Raw genomic sequence first — 14,416 nt, 5'->3', positions numbered from 1 at the left:
GGAAAGCAATCTTCTTTTCTTCCAATGTCATTACTTGCAAGGTAGCAGAGGAAATCATCTTGAGAAGGTGCCTGTGTTGTTTGCTTTGTTTGGTTTTAAAAAAAAAAAAAATCACAACAGTCTTCACTTGTACGGTGTCTATCCTCTCAAATGCTGCTTCTTACCTTGTCAGTCTTGGGAAAACTAATCAGTCCTTGCTGGGCTGTTAGGATCCTGCTTTGCTGATGCCTTCTTTTCCTGAAAACCACCATCTTCTTGTCATCTGCGGTGGATGGAGCCTGGAGATGTCCTTTGAAGTTCCTGTACGAGGTGTGTTCAGCCAGGGGGTGGTTTTGGCAATTCGGCTGGGCCTTGGGGAGTGTCTGGCCCCGGAGTCAAAAAGAGTGCTGCAAGCCATCTGGAAGATTTCTGTACTGCCACTATTGATGACTTGGCTGATAGAGGTGTTTGTGGTAATACCTGTCAGCCTGCTCATTTTATCTGCTCATCTTGCCTATTGCCTTGCTAACTGAGCAGATAGACCCCACCGGTGACAGCAACCAAACAATTCTCCTGGGAAGGGCGAAATGTCCAAGGCTGCCATGGGCAGTTTGTGATAAGGATAACTCAGGGAAGGAAGGGGGTGCGATTCCTCTGACGTCTGGACCTACTGCGCCCTGACCCACTTCTGGTGACAATTCTACTGTCAGAGCTGGATATCTGCATTATTAAATATCAGCTGTGAGCCCAGCATTGCCTGGGGCTTGGCGGAGAAAGGTTTCCTCCTTATTGCCTCAAGCAGTCAGTCACTGCTAACCTTGAGTCTGGCATGTGATGCGTGCCTTCTTCTGATGCCTTCTCTATTAGCGACTCCAAGATCTTCCCCATAGCGTGCTTCTAGTTCCCTTGATTAGGATTGAGGCAGAACTTGCAGTGGATGGCAATGGACAGTTCAGTGATAATAACAGAAAACTACAGAAATCGCCAAGGAGGCTGCAGCTGTGAGCCTGGTCCCTTGTCACTTGGTCTTGCTGTGGATGCAAGATGGTCATCTTGTAGGCTGAAGACTGTTGTCGACCCGTGGCTGTAGATGCTGTGGCTTACCTGAGTCATCCTGGGGAAGCTAAATCATGTGGAGAGATCAGTTCTGAATACAGAAGATCCCCATGTCCTGCAACCAGTCTCAAGGCTGGTCAGCTGCTACCGCCGGGTGTTTGTCATCTTCGGTCACTTTGATCCTCAGGAATACTGTACCCCATGGACTTTAATAGGTATGGGCAACTACAGTAGTCTTGAGGATGCTGTAGGCTGTTGCTTAATATGAGATGTTTGGTATAGGGGATGCTCCATGCCACGGAAAATTTATCAACTATCTTCTGGCTGTATCAGTATTTGGATCGGCTTCTCCAGGCCGAGGCCAGCCCCGTGCAGAGAGCTCCACCTGGGGCCAGGGGTGGAGCACGCCGCTACCACCACAGCAGCCTGGACGCTTTGCCAGCCCTTCTGCACTCCAGCTGATATTATATCAGGTTTATATATATCATATATTTTTATATTATATTTTATATTATAATATATATTATATAATATATAGTATTATATATTATTATATATATTATATTTTATATCAGGCAAGATAGGTTGCTTTCTGGCAACAAGGTGTCAGAAGGTCTTGCTTTAGTGCTGTCATACCAAAGATGCAACGGGGTTTTATCTCTGCAGGTAGGTAAGACCATAGATTTTAAGTGTTGGATATTAATGTAAAAGCTCAGGCCAGAATCTAAGTCCCATCTTGGTTTCACCAGGGAAAGTTTGCAGTGTGGCAACAGGAATAAATGGGAAAGGGCAAAGAAAACCATTTGGTTGATGCCGGCTGCATTAACCGTCAGGTTGCCAGTAGGAGCTCGTCATTTGGGAACTTCCCACTGCTACCTTTGGTACATGTCCTTATGGAATGTCTTAATTATGCAAGTGTAAAATATCTGTATATAGTTAGTTTAGATTAAATGTTGGAGAGTCAATATGTAACCTTAAGGTGTTAAAAATAATATAATATATTATAATATAATAATATAAATAATATAAAATATTATTTAATAATATAAAATGAAATAATATAAAATGAATTTTAAAAATATATATTTTTACCTTTTCCTTCCCTATTCTTTTCCACTCTTTAACCATTTTACACTTGAGCTGACACTTGCCATCTTTAAACAAAATTTCAGAAATCTGAAGCTGCTGCAGATTGGGTTTCGTGATAAAAAGCCAGTTCTCTGGGCTGTAAGCAATGCCGTGTCTCCTGCTATCAGTAACGGGATTCTCTGGAGAGAGAAATCAAGGGAGAATCCTTTTCCTTTCCAGCTCTTGAGAGATGAAGCTACAGCCTTCAGTATGGACACAAGCACCTGTGATAAAATAGCCAGCACTGCTTGCTGGTCAGATTCAATTCTTCCAGTACAAGTTTGTGTAAGTTTATTATCTGGAGTAAGAAATAAGGTCACGCCGCAGAAAGATTTGTCCTTTTTACTTTCCTTTTTTTCCTATGTTTGATTAATAAATTCAAGAAAAAGAAAGTACGTGAAGTTTAGGGACAAGCTTCCAAAATTATTTCATTTGATACTCATTTCATTTAATTTCATTTATTACTTCAGTCTTTATGTTTAAAAATGACAGTACTTTATGTTTAGGCACACTTGCATTCTTAAACACCCACCCACCCGACTTTTCGCTTCTAGCCCTTACTTACAAACAGCTCCTGCCCCTGGAGCGTGGTCTCACTGGTGGTGAAATGTATCAGGGATTAGGTGGCTGCCTCCTGACGATGCCGCAGTCCAAGCCCGAGCCTCGAGACACGTGGTTGGAAATGAAATGAAATCTTTTGCTTTGCTCTCTCTCATGCATGTGAATGGATGGGAAGTGAATTACTTGGCTAATTGAAAAGTGCAGTAAACAAATGCAACCTAAGTGGTAGATGGCACTACAACGGTGAGTTTTGGTGAAATAGTTGTTTTACTTTGGTGTATCGAGAAGTACTCTAGTATTTTATTCAACCATCTCTACAATAGTGCTGATTGGGATCAAAGACCACTAAACCAGCCTAGGGATAAGGGTTTGACCCTGACGAAATGTCACTCCAACAGCTCTGCACACCCCGCGTACCTACGGCCATGGTTGTACACTTTGCATAGGGTTCATCGACCTCAGCTTCAGATGCCTGAAACTTAGAGGCTGGATTGACCCAAGGCTTCCTTTGCAGTCACTAGAACCACGGTTCCCTTCAGAGGGGGATTCGTTCAGTTGACCTTTGACACTTATTTTAGTGGTCCTTGGGGGTATTTCTCTCTTGACTGTAAAAGGAAAATAGTGTGGATAATTTAGAATCAGATGTGAAACTTTTAGCCTCCTAAATTAAGGCAGATTAATCCTACTTTGCTGTATTGTTCCACAGTGAAGCCTTCAGTGTTTGCAGCTGTGTAATTAGTTCAGCTGCCACTGGAAAGGAAGACTTTTTTTTCTTTTCTTTTTTTACTTTATTGGTATGCTCTTAAAAAAAAAAAAAAAAAAAAAGATTTCCAAATGCGAATTCCATAATCCTGCACCAGCGCTCAGAAAGTCTCCCCCCGAGCTGCGGTACTCCAGCTGGTGAACTGCCCACCTCTGCGCAGCTCGCGGCTCCGCAGCCTGGAGACAGCGCCGTGCAGGCGTAGCAACAGCACCGAAAATAGTCACAGCCGGCACCAGCATAACACGCGAGGGTACCTGAAGAGATCTGTTTCTTTACTAGTAAAATCAGTAACTTGAAGGCCAGGTAAGATCAGCGCTAAACTTGACCGCTCATGGGGAAATGCTGTTCCTGTTGTTTGCAGGGAGTTGTAGGGGTAACGCTGCTTTCGTTCTTTGCCTGTTACGTTGAAAATCCCTTATGGCAACGCTGCTGCCAGATGTAAAGATGTGATGCCATCGAGCTCTAAGACCCATCCAGAAACACAGAGCCCTCCCTGCTTGGCGCAGATGCTCTGTGCAGAGCAGAGGCTGCAACGCGCATCCTCCCGGCAGCTGGAATCGAGGGTACGCTGTGCTCACAAGGAGCAGAGGTGACAGAGACAAGGCTTTCCGTATGTCTCCTACGTTATCTTTGGGCTGTAGTTTTGCGGCTGAGTCAAAGGTGCTCCTAGCAGGCCTTCACTGGCTGGCCAAATGATGTTTGCAGGGCAGATAAAAATAGTACAAAAAAACCTCCAGCTTGCAGAGGGGGAACCATTGACATTTTACCCCTGTCCTCCAGCAAGGCGTCCTGGTTCCAGTCTTTTGTAAACCCATGCTATGATGTTAGACTGCTTCTGAGTGTATTTGGTTAAGTTATTTTTTCATCTGGCCTATGTGGATGGCAGAAATAACTCTACGATGACAACCGGAGGCTGACACTGGAGCCCTGTTGCTGTACCAGGCTGTGGCCCCCGGCACTTGTGCTGTTACTGTGCAGGCAAACGCAGCAGGGAGAGCGGGGTACAATATTTAACCTGCTTTTCTCACCTCTCCTTTGTCCGTCGCCTTTTAAAGTAATAGCTCTTGATAGCAGATAACCAGCACTGACTATAATAAGGCAAACCTATCCCTAGTCTTATGACTGTGAATGTTACCATGAGGCGAGGTCTCTGGTCGCTCTTTCGACTTCTGTGCTGTCGAGGGGTCTGACTGTTCACGGCTCTTGCTAGTTTATGCTACGACTTGTTTTCACGGCTCGTGAAGCTGGCTTAAGCAATTCCTTCCTCTCCCAAGTGCAGCTGCACATTTTTGCTGCCATGCTGTTTGCTGCTCCAACCCAGTTGTGGTTTTCTTTTAACACAATTTATTTCAGTAGTGTTTATACCATAAGCATTGGTACTGATACAGCTGCAAAAGGGGGGCAAGGGGGTAGAAACTTGGAGCTGGCTTTTTGGCTGCAGAAAGCGTATTGTGTAGCTACACACAATAGTGATCGCTGGCATCAACCTTGGAATAAATAGGAGCCATTGAAGCTATTGAAATGGGATTAATTCCCATTGTGTATAGAGTGGAATTAATACAGTGAAAGCAAATAATGTAGACGGCCAACAATTTCAGCCTTGAGGTGACATAATGCTGCAGTTAGAGACCGCCATTATTTCCTATTCTTCTTTCCCACGCACATGGGCACATTGTGCATTTCAATTGCACCACAAATCCTGGCTTTCTAGAGAAAAATAAAAAATTAGAAATTCAAAGTATGCAAAAGAATAATTGCAAAATAATTGTTATAACTTGGAGGAAGCAACAGATGTTTCACTTGTTGCTGGAACTCTCTGAAGGAGAACTAATTTTCCAGGCATATCGAGTACATGCTAATCAGAAACATTTTTCTCTATGCCGCAGCATAATGGTATTCCTCAAAACGCTCTTTGTGTCAGCTTAATAATGCACAGCCAAAGGATGCACTACTGGGACTAGAGTAGCAGGTTTTGCCACTACCTTTTTATTTTGTTTCTTTCAATTTCTTTTAACTCGGCCAGTCACCCTTCTTGAAATAAAAGGCAAAATAGATTATTAATGCTTGAAAATAACATAAAAAAACCCCAAGAATTGGTTGTAAAAAAAATTTCAGAAATCTAGTATCGCTGAAGATAAGGTTGATGCCTTGTTGAAGTTACTGCTGATAATGCAGATTTAACACCTAGAGCTCGTGGGTGGGGAATATACTGAGAACCACAATGCTCTTTTCTCCAGATCTGATCTTTTGAATCAGCTCCTTCTAACAACAGATGTGACTTCTGCTCATCAAGATACTAGCCCAGCTCTACAAACTTAATAGCTGTCATTGCAGTACAAGAAAATGATGTAGATTAGATAGCTTGGATAGTGGTTGTGGTATCGAACATTAAAAAATTTCTACTGACCTTAGATGCAGAGGGACTGGAGATGATCCAAAGGAGGGCCACAAAGATGATCACACCACTAGCTGAAGCTGCCCTGTGAGGAAAGACTGAAGGGGTTAGGTGTCTTTTTCCTGGAGAAGAGAAGGCTCAGGAGGACCTCATCACAGTATTCCAATACTTAAAGGGCAGTTACAAAGAGGATGGAGCCTCTCTCTTCACAAGGAGCCACATGGAGCAGACAAGGGGCAACGGGTACAAATTGCCTATTTCAGCCACAGAAGATTTCCTTGCATACGCAGATCTATGTTCTAAAAATGCAACGAGTTTCATTCTATCAGAATACAAAGTAAACTAAGAGGTAAAACCCAACAAAGATCAACAAGCAAGAGTGCAGGACTGTTAATTCCCTGTGATGCTCCTTATCAAATGCAATTATTATTTGAGAAAACATTTCCAGAGCCTTTGGGATATAGCTGTGAGTGTAAGCCAAGGCAGCGTGCTCCTCTGACTGGGGCTGCCCACTGGCTGTGTGCACGTAACCTCCACGTGGTGTAGGGAGGCAAAGGGGTGGGAGAAGGAAGGTGTCAAGCTGAATGGAGCACAGGTGGTTTCCTTCGAGTCCTGGTGCCCAGGATTTCTTCCCATGTTTCACAGGGGGTGGGAGGAGAGAGGGACATCTGTCCTTGTGTCTTTCCTCTATGCAAGGCTGAGGTGGCTGCAGTGCACTCCTGGACCTGGATGGTGGGAAATCATAGAATCATCGAATATCTCAGGTTAGAAGGTACCCAATAAGGACCATCGAGTCCAACTCCCTGCTCCTCACAGGACAACCTAAAAATGAACAATGTGACTAAGAATGTCATCCAGACGCTCCTTGAACTCTGACAGGCTTGGTGCCATGACCACTTCCCTGGGGAGCCTGTTCCAGTGACTGACTACCCTCTCAGCGAAGAACCTTTTCCTAATGTCCAAGCTGAACTTCCCCTGATGCAGCTTCATTCCGTTTCCTCATGTCCTGTCTCTGGTCAGCAGAGAGAGGAGATCAGCAGCTCCCCCTCTGCTGCCCCCCTTGAGGAAGCCGCAGACTGCGATGAGGCCTTCCCTTCTCCAAGCTGAACAAACCAAGTGACCTTAGCCGCTGCTCCTAAGTCTTGCCCTCGAGGCCTTTCACCATCCTGGTTGCCCTCCTCTGGACACACTCTAATAGTCTGATGTCCTTCTTATATTGAGGTGCCCAAAATTGCACACAGTACTTGAGGTGGGGCCACAGCAGTGCAGTGTAGGGTGGGACAGTCACCTCCCTTGACCGGCTTGCTATGTTATGCTTAAAGCACCCCAGGACACGGTCGGTCCTTTTGGCTGCCAGGGCACACTGTTGACTCATATTCAACTTGCCATCAACCCAAACCCCCAGATCTCTTTCCGTGGTCCCAGGGCTCTGGGAGTCAGGGAGAGCTCACACGGCTACGAGCATGGAGAAAGAGAAGATACCATGTAGAGGGCTGGTATTTGTTTTAAAAACAACCCTGGAACGCTCCACCCTCTTGTTAGCGTACCAGAGAGACACGGGCGGCATTTCTTGCTTTTCTCTAGTTGCAGCGTTAGCAGTAGTACATCTCCGGGTATTCGTGCCATGTACTAAAACATATGGCAAATTACTTGCCCATATGGGTTCGAAGAGCGATGTGTGTTCGGCAGATTAAACCCCAGAACAATCAGAAGACGAGCTTTGCATTCCAAGCTGGAGAGCATGGCAATCATCTCACATTGTCTAGACTTTCCTCTTTCCGTCATTTTTACATATTTTGCAGCGATTACATTCATTTCCTCTGGCTTCCTTTCTGCCAAGATCCATCTGCAACTTAGAATCGGTTAAGATTTTCATTATTCATGGTATTAGTCACTGTGAGCATATTTTGAGCATGCACTTCTGATGCTCCCATCCATTTTTGTTATAGTAAATTAATCCCATTCTGTGATGGTGATGGAAACTGGGGTTTTTTTTTTGATTTATCTATGCAGATATAAATGAAATGAAAAAAAATCATGAAGCCAATGTTTTAAAGTAACGATGAATCTCATTTTTCTTAGAAGACATATTATCAGACAGATATGATAGAGAAAACTTATTACTTCGGCTTTAAAAACATATTAATTAAAGGACTGTGTCACAACAGAAAATGAAGACAAACTTATTACAGAGTAATTTTCATTGGAAACTAGTGAAAGTGCAGCTCTTGACCAGCTGGAATTAGGGGTTAATATTCCTCTTTTCAGTTTGCTGATGTTGATGGGATTTCAAATGACTTTTGACAAGTTTGAATAATATTGCACATATTAGGAAGATGTCCATCAGCAGGTGAAGCAAAGGGCTTAGATAACGGTGAAACCTCCTAACACAAGGAAGGGCTGGAAGGTGGACTTCAATCAAAACCTCCAGATTCCTTGTGCTTCCTCACCTAAAGGGAATATTCTCTTACCTGAAAGTACTGATTGAGTTGTACTTTCCTTTCGCCGTGGGCTGAAGCTAAAAACCTTGCTCTCAATTACTGCTTTCCCAAGTAGGGAGCAAGGAAAATTTGCCTTTAAGATTTTACTGCCCTAGGGTTTGGGCACCAATTTATCAAGCAGACAAAATTTTTGGTATAGGCAGGATCTTGGTGGTTATTCGCGTTCGAGGGAGCAGCAAGCACCGTATAGCTCACAGCTCAACTGTGCACACCCCTCTCCCCAGGTTCTTCATATGTATAGTCCTTTCCTTAAGCTGGAAATCTGGGAATTGGTCTGGTTTTGCTCATGCAATTGATACATATGTTGCTGTCTGAGCAGGTAATTTGCTTTCTTCTTTCAGCTGTCACGAAATTCCAGTCTGGCGTGAGACTTGGGAAGCTGCTGTGGTTTGGGGGGTGCTTTGGGTCACCGGAGCAAGGCGCCAGCCTGAGCACTCGATGCAGCCCTGCTGTTTCTGCAGGGCTTTGCACTGCTCTTCTCTGCGTCCCTGGTGCTGCCCCAAAGTGTTACGCACTGCCGCCCATGCGCCTCCTCTTCCCCATGTGCACAAATGTGATATGTGTTTGTGGATAGCTTTTTCCTCCGTAATTTTAAAATCATTACCTTCTGCCATTTTACCAAAGTAACCGTGTATGCCTATTGCAAACCTGTACTTATCCCCCAGCCTGACTCTCTGGCAGAACTGCAGAACAACTGCCCTTCTACAGCCACGTACGGAGACCAGACCCTTAAAGCGTTGGCTGGTAAGTGATTAAGTGATGAATGGTAGATGACATTTTATCTGCAGATCACTGCCATGATTTGCACAGCAGGGCTGTTCTTCATCCTGCGCTGCAGTGCCATGGCTCTACCCCAGCTCAGCCCAGTACCCCCCAGCTCTGGGCCCAGCTCAGCCCAGTGCCCCCATCCCAGCTGGGGTGCTGAGCTGCTCTGCTCCATCCTGCCTGCAGATGGGGACTGAAAACTACATTTTGAAGGCACAGCTATGCTGAGTGCTGCAGCTCGCTTCCAGAAGGCAATTACTCATCCCCTGCAAGCCAGGCTCTGCCTCCTCCTGAGACCTGCATTTCTTGAAGAGGGGAGCGCAGTGTTTAAAGAGCAGCTGTTCTTCCCCTTGAGCTGATTTCCCAGGTCCTCTGCTGAAAAACAGAAGGAACCTGAAGGACAGAAATAGATATAATTTATCACTGCAGACCGCTGTAAGAAATTGGCTCAAACCTGTGTAACCGCATACAAATATACACACACACATATACATTTACTATGCTCAGTTTTATATATCAAATAGAAAATGCTAGATGATGAACAAAATCATGGCCAAAGTGTCTTTCATGTTACCTATGCTGGGACGTGAAGCAGCAGGGAAAGGCAGCTTGGCAAGCTTGCTTTTGATTCTCTGTGAATGGGTTATTTGGACTGCAGATGATCCAGCTTGCATTCATTACACTGATAATCAGAGAGGGCTGCTGGGCATCACGCTGCTTAGCTGAGGTATCGTGCTGTGTGACTGTGGTTATGCATATTCCCTGGCCAGCTCAGCTTTGCAGATAACGTGGCAATGCACGACCAAGCCACCTCGGTGGCTCTGCCTGGAGGTGCCCGCGTTTTGCTGTGGCAGGCCAGAGCGGTGCTACAGCACTCAGCACCCCTGCAGCAAGTGCTTCACTTTGGGTGGAGCAAATCTAGATATTTGCATTCCAGAATGTGCTGAAATCTTCCATGATATGTAAGAATTACTCGTCGTTTTGGAGAGAGCCAAAGCAGGGGACGCAGCACCAGCTCTCTGGCTTTTGTGTTCCTTGTAAAAGGCTTGAAGCGCTCAAGTAGCCCCGTACTTGGCTGGGGGTGCTTGTCCCTGTGCTGTAATAAACTGGGAGTAACAGCCGATTTTTCTTCCAGGTGTTATATGAAATTCTGTCCACCCTGAAATCAGAGGTTTATGTTTGATTTCAGCGGAGCCAAGCTTTCATTTTTATTTCATAGGGAGTTTGCTCTGATTTATATGATTAAGAGTTTTATAAAACTTATTATTCTTGTAAGGATACATTTTTTGCCCCTTTAGAAGCTTCCTAAGCATGAAGGGAGAGGCATACCCACAAATTATGTCGCTAAGATGAGGGTGTTTTTGTGACTGTAAGCAGTAATATCGATAATCAGGGAGAAAACCATGACAGCCTTATGCTGCCTTGCACCCCACTAGGAATAGCCTAGAGAGCAAATACACGAATGAGAACATGCTTGGAAAAACATGAACACCTTAAATTTAGCAGCCCAGTACAACTTCCATGTGGGGAGGGAGGTGTGTGAAACAGGTCAATGCCACTCTGAATTTTCTTCTGTGTCTTGAATTGGACTTTACGTCCTCCTCCTCCCAGACTTTCAGATTGAAAGCATATAAAGACGGCTTGTTTATGCTTGCAGATCTTTAGTATACAGGTAATTAAAAAAAAATTCACATGCATACAAGTCTTTTTTGTGTTCATGTTAAAGAAGAGCACAGAATGAGCAATGTTGGTCCTTTGCCTAAGCTTCCACAAAGAGCTGCTGCAGGACGGTGGCATTAGGATGCTGGTGCTGCAGCTGCCCTCAGGTTCCTTAGCAAGACAGAAGCGCCATGTTTATCATTGGTTCTCTAAGGTTTGTGAGCCTTGGCTTTACTATACACCATATTTGCTTGCATTGCAGGATGCAGGTCTCTGAACTCTGGTGGTGTCAACCGTTCTCCTCCCAGGGTAACAGCATTGCAGAGGAGCCCTGCTGGGACACAGGCTGCCACAACCCATCCCACACAGTTGTGCTTGTGAACGTCGATCTTGTGACTCACCCCAAAGTCTCTTCCTTCCCTTCCTATCTTCTTGGTGTCTCTGAGTTCCCACCTGCATCACTCATGCTGGGCTTCACAAGATTTACAATGTCTTTTGTTGAATATTGAAACCTTTTCCATCACTTTGTTAGGTTTTACAGGTTCCTGAGTGGTTTTGGCTGGGGTAGAGTTAAGTTTCTTCATAGTAGCTAGTATGGGGCTCTGTTTTAGATTTGTGCTGGAAACTGTGTCGATAACACAGCGATATTTTCGTTACTGCTGAGCAGTGCTTACACAGGGTCAAGGCTTTTTCTGCCTCTCACCCCACCCCACCAGCGAAGAGGCTGGGGGTGCAGAAGGAGTTGGGAGGGGACACAGCCAGGACAGCTGACCCCAGCTGACCAAAGGGATATTCCATACCATATGATGACATCACGCTCAGCATATAAAGCTGGGGAAAGAAGAAGGAAGGGGGGGACGCTGGGAGTGATGACGTTTGTCTTCCCAAGTAACCGTTACGCGTAATGGAGCCCTGCTTTCCTGGAGATGGCTGAACACCTGCCTGCCCATGGGAAGCAGTGAATGAATTCCTTGATTTGCTTTGCTTGTGTGCACAGCTTTTGCTTTACCTAGCTGTCTTTATCTCAATGAATGAGTTTTCTCACTTTCACCCTTCCAATTCTCTCCCCCATCCCACTGGGGGGGAATGAGTGAGCAGCTGTGTGGGGCTGAGCTGCTGGCTGGGGTTAAACCATGACACTGAGACGCTGAATTCCCAAAGCATTTTTTGTTGAACAGACCAAACTTTAAGTCCCAGCTGTCTCTCCAACTTGTAGTCTCACTCCACCAGCAGTTACAGCCTTTGATCGTCAAAATTTCTATTATGCTGCTTGATTAAAGGTATTCAGAACTCAAGGTGAGAGCAGAGAGAGATTTACATTTGAAGTGGTTTATTAACCTGCCATAATTTAAGGTCATGCTAGTTTCAGAATATTGTTAGTCCTTAATTTCTGTCTCTCTTTGTGCTATCCAGTAATAGACAACTAACGTTAGTTTAATTAAAAGGGTTTTTGCTTCCTTGGAGGAAATATTAGAAGGAAATAAAAATTCTGTAGTTGCTAAAAGGGATTAGGGGAAAAAAAGTCCTTTCGAATTCCCATTCTCAAAATCCCTAGGCTACAAACACAACTGATTAAGACATCACCTAGGTAAGAAATAAAAAATTACCTCTGGTGTGTCCCAACTCACACAGTACCCTTTATGTCACCTCGTTAGTAGCAATGGAGTGTCAAACTGAGCTGTGAACGGTGCGAATATATTGTAACTACAGTCCTTGCTTGGTAGTGCTACAGTCTCCCTTTTCTTATGATATGAAAAACCCTGGATGGTTTAATTCTAGAACAGACAAACAGAGTTCAGCTATGGTGCTCAGCATATCATGACTGCAATACCCTACTCTTCTACCTGTGCCACTGTATGGTGCAGGGGGATAACAGTTTTAATCACTTTGTCTGTTAACCACCCCCTAACCGTCCTTTCAGGCGTGGAACAGACGGTGCTCACTAAGTACTCTCACTTCATTGTTTTCATATGGGTCACCTTTTATTTCCTTGAGAATAGAATAATCATTAGATATACCTAAATATGTGATTAACCTAAGAAAAATAATGTCAAATGTAAAATTCAGGTTTCATGATAGAAAGCCAAAATGACCCCAGTACGAGGAAGCTTCAGGCCTGAATATACCTACACAGACTGGCAAAACCCTGCCTGAGCAGGGCTGCTTGTGTGACCGTCGGGATGTGTTTTTGTGAGTGTGTGTGTGTCTGCGTGCATGCATAGAGCCTCTTTGCCATGCCCTGTTTGGGCAGGAAAGTTCTGCTTTATTTTCTGTTCCTCACCAATCACACCACACATGCAATGAGATGACAGAGAAAATTTCTGCTTCTGTGTCCCCAAAGGAAGAAGGGAGTACCCAGGTATTGATTTCCTCCATATTCTGTAAGGACCTGTTCCTATTTCTTTGAGAGACCTGGGCTTAGATTTTTAAAATATCCAGTATTCTTTTAAAACAGAAAAAAAATCCTAAGGACAATTTATGGGGGAAAAAAGCAGACCAAACAAATCAAATCATTCAGGAGGTCTGAAAAAAGGAAAGTTAAACAAGTCTGAGGTAGTTAGAGTTGGGCTGAGGGACTGTGTGTCAGGGACAGATGTGTTGATGGGTTCTAGGCAGAAGCACCTGAAAGAAAGGACCCGTGATGACCCACGCAGGAATTGCACTGAGGGAAACTGTGTGCGTGGTCTGTTAGAAACATGCATTTTTCTCTAACAGCTGTACACCAAACCCTGAACTGCTGTCTCTAGACACTTGAATGCACATCATGGTGAAAGGCAGCAGCATCTTGTTGGGAAGAAGACATAGGGTCTGTGATGCAAATGCAAACTTCAGAAAGAGAGACTTTCAGTAACCAACATGACACCTTTGCAAATACATTAGTAATTACCTGCTAGTTAGATGCACTGTGAATATTCGTTCTTATAAACCTGTGACATCCACAGTTATTCATTTTTGTGTTGCTTTCTGGGCATTGCACGTGTGTTCTGGGGCACCAACAGGCAGTGGCTGCACAGGCAGTGCGGGGAGGGCAATAACAGGCACTGTGAGTTTTGGTTTCAGGACTCCCTGGGTAGGAAGGTCCTGATTCTCAGAAGAGCCTGGTCACCTTCCTACCTCGTTAGTGCCAGTGGCAATCCTCTAGGTTGTCCCAGATCAGCAGAGCTGCAGCTCAGCTACCTCCTACCTGCCCATGGGGCTGAGCCCCTGCGTCACCTGTGGGTGCCTGAGCGGAGCTGTTGCACACAGGTATTATAACTAAAAGCTCCGGCTGAACCCTCGGGGTTTCCTTGCTTATCTCCTTCATGCAGCCTGATCCTGTACATACACTCAGGACATGTCTGAAATTGAAGGCATCTGGGAACATTTCAGTAGGGATTTACCTATCCTGACTTCAGAAATTGAGACATCAGATGTGACTCAGAGCTAGTAACCCTGCACGGTCTTTCCAGTCCAGAAAGATTTAGATGCTTCTGCAGGACAATTAATTTCGTCCTAAAAGTGTCAGACAAATCTCTTTCTAAAGGTGCTTATTGGTCTCCTTTGTAAAATCCCAGAATGAGTAACAATAATGTAGATATCTAAACCTGGATGAGATGAATCCTGCACTGC

Source organism: Nipponia nippon, unplaced genomic scaffold (assembly GCF_047370975.1).
Source record: "Nipponia nippon isolate SJK-2023a ecotype South Korea unplaced genomic scaffold, ASM4737097v1 scaffold_3, whole genome shotgun sequence".
NCBI lineage: Eukaryota > Metazoa > Chordata > Aves > Pelecaniformes > Threskiornithidae > Nipponia > Nipponia nippon.
This window is presented reverse-complemented; position numbering follows the sequence as displayed.